This window comes from Oncorhynchus masou, unplaced genomic scaffold (assembly GCF_036934945.1).
Source record: "Oncorhynchus masou masou isolate Uvic2021 unplaced genomic scaffold, UVic_Omas_1.1 unplaced_scaffold_1002, whole genome shotgun sequence".
Lineage (NCBI taxonomy): Eukaryota > Metazoa > Chordata > Actinopteri > Salmoniformes > Salmonidae > Oncorhynchus > Oncorhynchus masou.
In genome coordinates, this window is record NW_026999715.1 from 164446 (window position 1) to 178338 (window position 13893).

A 13893-nucleotide genomic window follows, 5' to 3' on the forward strand; every position below is an offset into this window, starting at 1 on the left:
AAGTTTTGAACAGATCTGATTTTTTTAACCCTTCCAAACAGCCCCTGAGACACCAATTATGGCACTTCCGGTTGGCACAGGAAGCTATAAATACACACATGTCTTGATTGACATAGAAACTTACAGAATCCTGAGTTTTAAGTCTTTACGTTGAGAATTGACTGATCTACACAGGGTTGAATGCAGAGTCATTTTCACCTTTGGTGGTGATGTACATCCAAATACCTTTTGGGTGAATTTAACCACTTCCGGTTGCTCCAGGAAGCTTAGAATCGACACAGGTAGACCTCATAGTGGTCTGATGGAATGTCATAGAAGACAGGTTCATAAGGCATTCATAACCCACATAGGCTTCAGGTTGAATTTCGAGGTGAAGCCAATGTATTCCTATGGGGAGAGAAGTCAATGCAAACTGTGTTTATGTAAACACCTTCTTTTAACTGTGAAGGGTTAATGTCACACGGTCAAGGTTAGGCTTGCACAGATCGGGAGGACCTTAGGAACAGTCCTGTGTTTGAATTGTCCTTCTAAACCTAACGGTTCCGCCGCTGTCACCCAAAATCAAATGACATTGTGGTGCAGGCTTCATTGTGGGCCTATTTTCTCATGGTCGCTGCGCTCAGACCGAGCGAGCTACGGTCAAGCGGGGCGCCTCGTTGGACTCGGCACAGTCTGGACACTATGGTGATGCCATTTTTTGTGTTGATTTCAGAATGTCCATTTGGTAATGTTTTCTCACCCTTTCAAAGTCACTGTGCATTTGCAATATGGTTAACTGGGCATTCACCATCACCAATTTGTCATGCTATAAAAATCGTGCAGGAATGCCAAATTGACTGGCCCGATGAACTCGGGATGGCTGGGCAGTGATTCTGGTACCTCTCCATCGCTCGTTTGGGTTGATTTCAGAATGTCACTTTTGGTGATGGTACCTCACTGTTAAAACTCCAAAGTCACTGAAAATTCGTGCAGGAATCACTGGCCCGTCGGGATTGGCAGTGATTTGATTTCAGAATGTCACTTTTGGTATGGTACCTCACCGCTTAAACATATTGCAAATGGACAAGAGTCACCTGCAAGTCACCGTCCATCAGTCAATTTGATATCATTCAAAGCTAACTATTGGAGGCACTGTCAGTCTCTATGCACCCCAATAATACGTCCCTCCATCCAAGTTGTGTATCTGTGTGATTTATTTTTCCTTTGAATTTTTATGGGAAAAATGACTGATTTACAGTTCATGGGGGTTGCCTAATCACACATATGAAGTTTTGGACAGATCTGATTTTTTTAACCCTTCCAAACAGCCCCTGAGACACCAATTATGGCACTTCCGGTTGGCACAGGAAGCTATAAATACACACATGTCTTGATTGACATAGAAACTTACAGAATCCTGAGTTTTAAGTCTTTACGTTGAGAATTGACTGATCTACACAGGGTTGAATGCAGAGTCATTTTCACCTTTGGTGGTGATGTACATCCAAATACCTTTTGGGTGAATTTAACCACTTCCGGTTGCTCCAGGAAGCTTAGAATCGACACAGGTAGACCTCATAGTGGTCTGATGGAATGTCATAGAAGACAGGTTCATAAGGCATTCATAACCCACATAGGCTTCAGGTTGAATTTCGAGGTGAAGCCAATGTATTCCTATGGGGAGAGAAGTCAATGCAAACTGTGTTTATGTAAACACCTTCTTTTAACTGTGAAGGGTTAATGTCACACGGTCAAGGTTAGGCTTGCACAGATCGGGAGGACCTTAGGAACAGTCCTGTGTTTGAATTGTCCTTCTAAACCTAACGGTTCCTGCCGCTGTCACCCAAAATCAAATGACATTGTGGTGCAGGCTTCATTGTGGGCCTATTTTTCTCATGGTCGCTGCGCTCAGACCGAGCGAGCTACGGTCAAGCGGGGCGCCTCGTTGGACTCGGCACAGTCTGGACACTATGGTGATGCCATTTTTTGTGTTGATTTCAGAATGTCCATTTGGTAATGTTTTCTCACCCTTTCAAAGTCACTGTGCATTTGCAATATGGTTAACTGGGCATTCACCATCACCAATTTGTCATGCTATAAAAATCGTGCAGGAATGCCAAATTGACTGGCCCGATGAACTCGGGATGGCTGGGCAGTGATTCTGGTACCTCTCCATCGCTCGTTTGGGTTGATTTCAGAATGTCACTTTTGGTGATGGTACCTCACCGCTTAAACATATTGCAAATGGACAAGAGTCACCTGCAAGTCACCGTCCATCAGTCAATTTGATATCATTCAAAGCTAACTATTGGAGGCACTGTCAGTCTCTATGCACCCCAATAATACGTCCCTCCATCCAAGTTGTGTATCTGTGTGATTTAGTTTTCCTTTGAATTTTTATGAGAAAAATGACTGATTTACAGTTCATGGGGGTTGCCTAATCACACATATGAAGTTTTGGACAGATCTGATTTTTTTAACCCTTCCAAACAGCCCCTGAGACACCAATTATGGCACTTCCGGTTGGCACAGGAAGCTATAAATACACACATGTCTTGATTGACATAGAAACTTACAGAATCCTGAGTTTTAAGTCTTTACGTTGAGAATTGACTGATCTACACAGGGTTGAATGCAGAGTCATTTTCACCTTTGGTGGTGATGTACATCCAAATACCTTTTGGGTGAATTTAACCACTTCCGGTTGCTCCAGGAAGCTTAGAATCGACACAGGTAGACCTCATAGTGGTCTGATGGAATGTCATAGAAGACAGGTTCATAAGGCATTCATAACCCACATAGGCTTCAGGTTGAATTTCGAGGTGAAGCCAATGTATTCCTATGGGGAGAGAAGTCAATGCAAACTGTGTTTATGTAAACACCTTCTTTTAACTGTGAAGGGTTAATGTCACACGGTCAAGGTTAGGCTTGCACAGATCGGCAGGAGCTTAGGAACAGTCCTTTGTTTGAATTGTCCTTCTAAACCTAACGGTTCCGCCGCTGTCACCCAAAATCAAATGACATTGTGGTGCAGGCTTCATTGTGGGCCTATTTTTCTCATGGTCGCTGCGCTCAGACCGAGCGAGCTACGGTCAAGCGGGGCGCCTCGTTGGACTCGGCACAGTCTGGACACTATGGTGATGCCATTTTTTGTGTTGATTTCAGAATGTCCATTTGGTAATGTTTTCTCACCCTTTCAAAGTCACTGTGCATTTGCAATATGGTTAACTGGGCATTCACCATCACCAATTTGTCATGCTATAAAAATCGTGCAGGAATGCCAAATTGACTGGCCCGATGAACTCGGGATGGCTGGGCAGTGATTCTGGTACCTCTCCATCACTCGTTTGGGTTGATTTCAGAATGTCACTTTTGGTGATGGTACCTCACCGCTTAAACATATTGCAAATGGACAAGAGTCACCTGCAAGTCACCGTCCATCAGTCAATTTGATATCATTCAAAGCTAACTATTGGAGGCACTGTCAGTCTCTATGCACCCCAATAATACGTCCCTCCATCCAAGTTGTGTATCTGTGTGATTTATTTTTCCTTTGAATTTTTATGGGAAAAATGACTGATTTACAGTTCATGGGGGTTGCCTAATCACACATATGAAGTTTTGGACAGATCTGATTTTTTTAACCCTTCCAAACAGCCCCTGAGACACCAATTATGGCACTTCCGGTTGGCACAGGAAGCTATAAATACACACATGTCTTGATTGACATAGAAACTTACAGAATCCTGAGTTTTAAGTCTTTACGTTGAGAATTGACTGATCTACACAGGGTTGAATGCAGAGTCATTTTCACCTTTGGTGGTGATGTACATCCAAATACCTTTTGGGTGAATTTAACCACTTCCGGTTGCTCCAGGAAGCTTAGAATCGACACAGGTAGACCTCATAGTGGTCTGATGGAATGTCATAGAAGACAGGTTCATAAGGCATTCATAACCCACATAGGCTTCAGGTTGAATTTCGAGGTGAAGCCAATGTATTCCTATGGGGAGAGAAGTCAATGCAAACTGTGTTTATGTAAACACCTTCTTTAACTGTGAAGGGTTAATGTCACACGGTCAAGGTTAGGCTTGCACAGATTGGCAGGACCTTAGGAACAGTCCTGTGTTTGAATTGTCCTTCTAAACCTAACGGTTCCGCCGCTGTCACCCAAAATCAAATGACATTGTGGTGCAGGCTTCATTGTGGGCCTATTTTTCTCATGGTCGCTGCGCTCAGACCGAGCGAGCTACGGTCAGCGGGGCGCCTCGTTGGACTCGGCACAGTCTGGACACTATGGTGATGCCATTTTTTGTGTTGATTTCAGAATGTCCATTTGGTAATGTTTTCTCACCCTTTCAAAGTCACTGTGCATTTGCAATATGGTTAACTGGGCATTCACCATCACCAATTTGTCATGCTATAAAAATCGTGCAGGAATGCCAAATTGACTGGCCCGATGAACTCGGGATGGCTGGGCAGTGATTCTGGTACCTCTCCATCACTCGTTTGGGTTGATTTCAGAATGTCACTTTTGGTGATGGTACCTCACCGCTTAAACATATTGCAAATGGACAAGAGTCACCTGCAAGTCACCGTCCATCAGTCAATTTGATATCATTCAAAGCTAACTATTGGAGGCACTGTCAGTCTCTATGCACCCCAATAATACGTCCCTCCATCCAAGTTGTGTATCTGTGTGATTTATTTTTCCTTTGAATTTTTATGGGAAAAATGACTGATTTACAGTTCATGGGGGTTGCCTAATCACACATATGAAGTTTTGGACAGATCTGATTTTTTTAACCCTTCCAAACAGCCCCTGAGACACCAATTATGGCACTTCCGGTTGGCACAGGAAGCTATAAATACACACATGTCTTGATTGACATAGAAACTTACAGAATCCTGAGTTTTAAGTCTTTACGTTGAGAATTGACTGATCTACACAGGGTTGAATGCAGAGTCATTTTCACCTTTGGTGGTGATGTACATCCAAATACCTTTTGGGTGAATTTAACCACTTCCGGTTGCTCCAGGAAGCTTAGAATCGACACAGGTAGACCTCATAGTGGTCTGATGGAATGTCATAGAAGACAGGTTCATAAGGCATTCATAACCCACATAGGCTTCAGGTTGAATTTCGAGGTGAAGCCAATGTATTCCTATGGGGAGAGAAGTCAATGCAAACTGTGTTTATGTAAACACCTTCTTTTAACTGTGAAGGGTTAATGTCACACGGTCAAGGTTAGGCTTGCACAGATCGGGCAGGACCTTAGGAACAGTCCTGTGTTTGAATTGTCCTTCTAAACCTAACGGTTCCGCCGCTGTCACCCAAAATCAAATGACATTGTGGTGCAGGCTTCATTGTGGGCCTATTTTTCTCATGGTCGCTGCGCTCAGACCGAGCGAGCTACGGTCAAGCGGGGCGCCTCGTTGGACTCGGCACAGTCTGGACACTATGGTGATGCCATTTTTTGTGTTGATTTCAGAATGTCCATTTGGTAATGTTTTCTCACCCTTTCAAAGTCACTGTGCATTTGCAATATGGTTAACTGGGCATTCACCATCACCAATTTGTCATGCTATAAAAATCGTGCAGGAATGCCAAATTGACTGGCCCGATGAACTCGGGATGGCTGGGCAGTGATTCTGGTACCTCTCCATCACTCGTTTGGGTTGATTTCAGAATGTCACTTTTGGTGATGGTACCTCACCGCTTAAACATATTGCAAATGGACAAGAGTCACCTGCAAGTCACCGTCCATCAGTCAATTTGATATCATTCAAAGCTAACTATTGGAGGCACTGTCAGTCTCTACGCACCCCAATAATACGTCCCTCCATCCAAGTTGTGTATCTGTGTGATTTATTTTTCCTTTGAATTTTTATGGGAAAAATGACTGATTTACAGTTCATGGGGGTTGCCTAATCACACATATGAAGTTTTGGACAGATCTGATTTTTTTAACCCTTCCAAACAGCCCCTGAGACACCAATTATGGCACTTCCGGTTGGCACAGGAAGCTATAAATACACACATGTCTTGATTGACATAGAAACTTACAGAATCCTGAGTTTTAAGTCTTTACGTTGAGAATTGACTGATCTACACAGGGTTGAATGCAGAGTCATTTTCACCTTTGGTGGTGATGTACATCCAAATACCTTTTGGGTGAATTTAACCACTTCCGGTTGCTCCAGGAAGCTTAGAATCGACACAGGTAGACCTCATAGTGGTCTGATGGAATGTCATAGAAGACAGGTTCATAAGGCATTCATAACCCACATAGGCTTCAGGTTGAATTTCGAGGTGAAGCCAATGTATTCCTATGGGGAGAGAAGTCAATGCAAACTGTGTTTATGTAAACACCTTCTTTTAACTGTGAAGGGTTAATGTCACACGGTCAAGGTTAGGCTTGCACAGATCGGGAGGACCTTAGGAACAGTCCTGTGTTTGAATTGTCCTTCTAAACCTAACGGTTCTGCCGCTGTCACCCAAAATCAAATGACATTGTGGTGCAGGCTTCATTGTGGGCCTATTTTTCTCATGGTCGCTGCGCTCAGACCGAGCGAGCTACGGTCAAGCGGGGCGCCTCGTTGGACTCGGCACAGTCTGGACACTATGGTGATGCCATTTTTTGTGTTGATTTCAGAATGTCCATTTGGTAATGTTTTCTCACCCTTTCAAAGTCACTGTGCATTTGCAATATGGTTAACTGGGCATTCACCATCACCAATTTGTCATGCTATAAAAATCGTGCAGGAATGCCAAATTGACTGGCCCGATGAACTCGGGATGGCTGGGCAGTGATTCTGGTACCTCTCCATCGCTCGTTTGGGTTGATTTCAGAATGTCACTTTTGGTGATGGTACCTCACTGTTAAAACATATTGCAAATGGACAAGAGTCACCTGCAAGTCACCGTCCATCAGTCAATTTGATATCATTCAAAGCTAACTATTGGAGGCACTGTCAGTCTCTACGCACCCCAATAATAAATCCCTCCAAGTTGTGTATCTGTGTGATTTAGTTTTCCTTTGAATTTTTATGAGAAAAATGACTGATTTACAGTTCATGGGGGTTGCCTAATCACACATATGAAGTTTTGAACAGATCTGATTTTTTTAACCCTTCCAAACAGCCCCTGAGACACCAATTATGGCACTTCCGGTTGGCACAGGAAGCTATAAATACACACATGTCTTGATTGACATAGAAACTTACAGAATCCTGAGTTTTAAGTCTTTACGTTGAGAATTGACTGATCTACACAGGGTTGAATGCAGAGTCATTTTCACCTTTGGTGGTGATGTACATCCAAATACCTTTTGGGTGAATTTAACCACTTCCGGTTGCTCCAGGAAGCTTAGAATCGACAGGTAGACCTCATAGTGGTCTGATGGAATGTCATAGAAGACAGGTTCATAAGGCATTCATAACCCACATAGGCTTCAGGTTGAATTTCGAGGTGAAGCCAATGTATTCCTATGGGGAGAGAAGTCAATGCAAACTGTGTTTATGTAAACACCTTCTTTTAACTGTGAAGGGTTAATGTCACACGGTCAAGGTTAGGCTTGCACAGATCGGGAGGACCTTAGGAACAGTCCTGTGTTTGAATTGTCCTTCTAAACCTAACGGTTCCGCCGCTGTCACCCAAAATCAAATGACATTGTGGTGCAGGCTTCATTGTGGGCCTATTTTTCTCATGGTCGCTGCGCTCAGACCGAGCGAGCTACGGTCAAGCGGGGCGCCTCGTTGGACTCGGCACAGTCTGGACACTATGGTGATGCCATTTTTTGTGTTGATTTCAGAATGTCCATTTGGTAATGTTTTCTCACCCTTTCAAAGTCACTGTGCATTTGCAATATGGTTAACTGGGCATTCACCATCACCAATTTGTCATGCTATAAAAATCGTGCAGGAATGCCAAATTGACTGGCCCGATGAACTCGGGATGGCTGGGCAGTGATTCTGGTACCTCTCCATCGCTCGTTTGGGTTGATTTCAGAATGTCACTTTTGGTGATGGTACCTCACTGTTAAACATATTGCAAATGGACAAGAGTCACCTGCAAGTCACCGTCCATCAGTCAATTTGATATCATTCAAAGCTAACTATTGGAGGCACTGTCAGTCTCTATGCACCCCAATAATACGTCCCTCCATCCAAGTTGTGTATCTGTGTGATTTAGTTTTCCTTTGAATTTTTATGGGAAAAATGACTGATTTACAGTTCATGGGGGTTGCCTAATCACACATATGAAGTTTTGGACAGATCTGATTTTTTTAACCCTTCCAAACAGCCCCTGAGACACCAATTATGGCACTTCCGGTTGGCACAGGAAGCTATAAATACACACATGTCTTGATTGACATAGAAACTTACAGAATCCTGAGTTTTAAGTCTTTACGTTGAGAATTGACTGATCTACACAGGGTTGAATGCAGAGTCATTTTCACCTTTGGTGGTGATGTACATCCAAATACCTTTTGGGTGAATTTAACCACTTCCGGTTGCTCCAGGAAGCTTAGAATCGACACAGGTAGACCTCATAGTGGTCTGATGGAATGTCATAGAAGACAGGTTCATAAGGCATTCATAACCCACATAGGCTTCAGGTTGAATTTCGAGGTGAAGCCAATGTATTCCTATGGGGAGAGAAGTCAATGCAAACTGTGTTTATGTAAACACCTTCTTTTAACTGTGAAGGGTTAATGTCACACGGTCAAGGTTAGGCTTGCACAGATCGGGAGGACCTTAGGAACAGTCCTGTGTTTGAATTGTCCTTCTAAACCTAACGGTTCCGCCGCTGTCACCCAAAATCAAATGACATTGTGGTGCAGGCTTCATTGTGGGCCTATTTTTCTCATGGTCGCTGCGCTCAGACCGAGCGAGCTACGGTCAGCGGGGCGCCTCGTTGGACTCGGCACAGTCTGGACACTATGGTGATGCCATTTTTTGTGTTGATTTCAGAATGTCCATTTGGTAATGTTTTCTCACCCTTTCAAAGTCACTGTGCATTTGCAATATGGTTAACTGGGCATTCACCATCACCAATTTGTCATGCTATAAAAATCGTGCAGGAATGCCAAATTGACTGGCCCGATGAACTCGGGATGGCTGGGCAGTGATTCTGGTACCTCTCCATCGCTCGTTTGGGTTGATTTCAGAATGTCACTTTTGGTGATGGTACCTCATGTTAAAACATATTGCAAATGGAGTGATTCTGGTACAGTGATTCTCTCTCCATCGCTCGTTTGGGTTGATTTCAGAATGTCACTTTTGGTGATGGTACCTCACCGCTTAAACATATTGCAAATGTACAAGTGTCACCTGCAAGTCACCGTCCATCAGTCAATTTGATATCATTCAAAGCTAACTATTGGAGGCACTGTCAGTCTCTACGCACCCCAATAATAAATCCCTCCAAGTTGTGTATCTGTGTGATTTATTTTTCCTTTGAATTTTTATGGGAAATATGACTGATTTACAGTTCATGGGGGTTGCCTAATCACACATATGAAGTTTTGGACAGATCTGATTTTTTTAACCCTTCCAAACAGCCCCTGAGACACCAATTATGGCACTTCCGGTTGGCACAGGAAGCTATAAATACACACATGGCTTGATTGACATAGAAACTTACAGAATCCTGAGTTTTAAGTCTTTACGTTGAGAATTGACTGATCTACACAGGGTTGAATGCAGAGTCATTTTCACCTTTGGTGGTGATGTACATCCAAATACCTTTTGGGTGAATTTAACCACTTCCGGTTGCTCCAGGAAGCTTAGAATCGACACAGGTAGACCTCATAGTGGTCTGATGGAATGTCATAGAAGACAGGTTCATAAGGCATTCATAACCCACATAGGCTTCAGGTTGAATTTCGAGGTGAAGCCAATGTATTCCTATGGGGAGAGAAGTCAATGCAAACTGTGTTTATGTAAACACCTTCTTTTAACTGTGAAGGGTTAATGTCACACGGTCAAGGTTAGGCTTGCACAGATCGGGAGGACCTTAGGAACAGTCCTGTGTTTGAATTGTCCTTCTAAACCTAACGGTTCCGCCGCTGTCACCCAAAATCAAATGACATTGTGGTGCAGGCTTCATTGTGGGCCTATTTTTCTCATGGTCGCTGCGCTCAGACCGAGCGAGCTACGGTCAGCGGGGCGCCTCGTTGGACTCGGCACAGTCTGGACACTATGGTGATGCCATTTTTTGTGTTGATTTCAGAATGTCCATTTGGTAATGTTTTCTCACCCTTTCAAAGTCACTGTGCATTTGCAATATGGTTAACTGGGCATTCACCATCACCAATTTGTCATGCTATAAAAATCGTGCAGGAATGCCAAATTGACTGGCCCGATGAACTCGGGATGGCTGGGCAGTGATTCTGGTACCTCTCCATCGCTCGTTTGGGTTGATTTCAGAATGTCACTTTTGGTGATGGTACCTCACCGCTTAAACATATTGCAAATGGACAAGAGTCACCTGCAAGTCACCGTCCATCAGTCAATTTGATATCATTCAAAGCTAACTATTGGAGGCACTGTCAGTCTCTACGCACCCCAATAATACGTCCCTCCATCCAAGTTGTGTATCTGTGTGATTTAGTTTTCCTTTGAATTTTTATGGGAAAAATGACTGATTTACAGTTCATGGGGGTTGCCTAATCACACATATGAAGTTTTGGACAGATCTGATTTTTTTAACCCTTCCAAACAGCCCCTGAGACACCAATTATGGCACTTCCGGTTGGCACAGGAAGCTATAAATACACACATGTCTTGATTGACATAGAAACTTACAGAATCCTGAGTTTTAAGTCTTTACGTTGAGAATTGACTGATCTACACAGGGTTGAATGCAGAGTCATTTTCACCTTTGGTGGTGATGTACATCCAAATACCTTTTGGGTGAATTTAACCACTTCCGGTTGCTCCAGGAAGCTTAGAATCGACACAGGTAGACCTCATAGTGGTCTGATGGAATGTCATAGAAGACAGGTTCATAAGGCATTCATAACCCACATAGGCTTCAGGTTGAATTTCGAGGTGAAGCCAATGTATTCCTATGGGGAGAGAAGTCAATGCAAACTGTGTTTATGTAAACACCTTCTTTTAACTGTGAAGGGTTAATGTCACACGGTCAAGGTTAGGCTTGCACAGATCGGGAGGACCTTAGGAACAGTCCTGTGTTTGAATTGTCCTTCTAAACCTAACGGTTCCGCCGCTGTCACCCAAAATCAAATGACATTGTGGTGCAGGCTTCATTGTGGGCCTATTTTTCTCATGGTCGCTGCGCTCAGACCGAGCGAGCTACGGTCAAGCGGGGCGCCTCGTTGGACTCGGCACAGTCTGGACACTATGGTGATGCCATTTTTTGTGTTGATTTCAGAATGTCCATTTGGTAATGTTTTCTCACCCTTTCAAAGTCACTGTGCATTTGCAATATGGTTAACTGGGCATTCACCATCACCAATTTGTCATGCTATAAAAATCGTGCAGGAATGCCAAATTGACTGGCCCGATGAACTCGGGATGGCTGGGCAGTGATTCTGGTACCTCTCCATCGCTCGTTTGGGTTGATTTCAGAATGTCACTTTTGGTGATGGTACCTCACCGCTTAAACATATTGCAAATGGACAAGAGTCACCTGCAAGTCACCGTCCATCAGTCAATTTGATATCATTCAAAGCTAACTATTGGAGGCACTGTCAGTCTCTACGCACCCCAATAATACGTCCCTCCATCCAAGTTGTGTATCTGTGTGATTTATTTTTCCTTTGAATTTTTATGGGAAAAATGACTGATTTACAGTTCATGGGGGTTGCCTAATCACACATATGAAGTTTTGGACAGATCTGATTTTTTTAACCCTTCCAAACAGCCCCTGAGACACCAATTATGGCACTTCCGGTTGGCACAGGAAGCTATAAATACACACATGTCTTGATTGACATAGAAACTTACAGAATCCTGAGTTTTAAGTCTTTACGTTGAGAATTGACTGATCTACACAGGGTTGAATGCAGAGTCATTTTCACCTTTGGTGGTGATGTACATCCAAATACCTTTTGGGTGAATTTAACCACTTCCGGTTGCTCCAGGAAGCTTAGAATCGACACAGGTAGACCTCATAGTGGTCTGATGGAATGTCATAGAAGACAGGTTCATAAGGCATTCATAACCCACATAGGCTTCAGGTTGAATTTCGAGGTGAAGCCAATGTATTCCTATGGGGAGAGAAGTCAATGCAAACTGTGTTTATGTAAACACCTTCTTTTAACTGTGAAGGGTTAATGTCACACGGTCAAGGTTAGGCTTGCACAGATCGGGAGGACCTTAGGAACAGTCCTGTGTTTGAATTGTCCTTCTAAACCTAACGGTTCCGCCGCTGTCACCCAAAATCAAATGACATTGTGGTGCAGGCTTCATTGTGGGCCTATTTTTCTCATGGTCGCTGCGCTCAGACCGAGCGAGCTACGGTCAAGCGGGCGCCTCGTTGGACTCGGCACAGTCTGGACACTATGGTGATGCCATTTTTTGTGTTGATTTCAGAATGTCCATTTGGTAATGTTTTCTCACCCTTTCAAAGTCACTGTGCATTTGCAATATGGTTAACTGGGCATTCACCATCACCAATTTGTCATGCTATAAAAATCGTGCAGGAATGCCAAATTGACTGGCCCGATGAACTCGGGATGGCTGGGCAGTGATTCTGGTACCTCTCCATCGCTCGTTTGGGTTGATTTCAGAATGTCACTTTTGGTGATGGTACCTCACCGCTTAAACATATTGCAAATGGACAAGAGTCACCTGCAAGTCACCGTCCATCAGTCAATTTGATATCATTCAAAGCTAACTATTGGAGGCACTGTCAGTCTCTATGCACCCCAATAATACGTCCCTCCATCCAAGTTGTGTATCTGTGTGATTTATTTTTCCTTTGAATTTTTATGGGAAAAATGACTGATTTACAGTTCATGGGGGTTGCCTAATCACACATATGAAGTTTTGGACAGATCTGATTTTTTTAACCCTTCCAAACAGCCCCTGAGACACCAATTATGGCACTTCCGGTTGGCACAGGAAGCTATAAATACACACATGTCTTGATTGACATAGAAACTTACAGAATCCTGAGTTTTAAGTCTTTACGTTGAGAATTGACTGATCTACACAGGGTTGAATGCAGAGTCATTTTCACCTTTGGTGGTGATGTACATCCAAATACCTTTTGGGTGAATTTAACCACTTCCGGTTGCTCCAGGAAGCTTAGAATCGACACAGGTAGACCTCATAGTGGTCTGATGGAATGTCATAGAAGACAGGTTCATAAGGCATTCATAACCCACATAGGCTTCAGGTTGAATTTCGAGGTGAAGCCAATGTATTCCTATGGGGAGAGAAGTCAATGCAAACTGTGTTTATGTAAACACCTTCTTTTAACTGTGAAGGGTTAATGTCACACGGTCAAGGTTAGGCTTGCACAGATCGGGAGGACCTTAGGAACAGTCCTGTGTTTGAATTGTCCTTCTAAACCTAACGGTTCTGCCGCTGTCACCCAAAATCAAATGACATTGTGGTGCAGGCTTCATTGTGGGCCTATTTTTCTCATGGTCGCTGCGCTCAGACCGAACGAGCTACGGTCAAGCGGGGCGCCTCGTTGGACTCGGCACAGTCTGGACACTATGGTGATGCCATTTTTTGTGTTGATTTCAGAATGCCCATTTGGTAATGTTTTCTCACCCTTTCAAAGTCACTGTGCATTTGCAATATGGTTAACTGGGCATTCACCATCACCAATTTGTCATGCTATAAAAATCGTGCAGGAATGCAAAATTGACTGGCCCGATGAAATCGGGATGGCTGGGCAGTGATTCTGGTACCTCTCCATCGCTCGTTTGG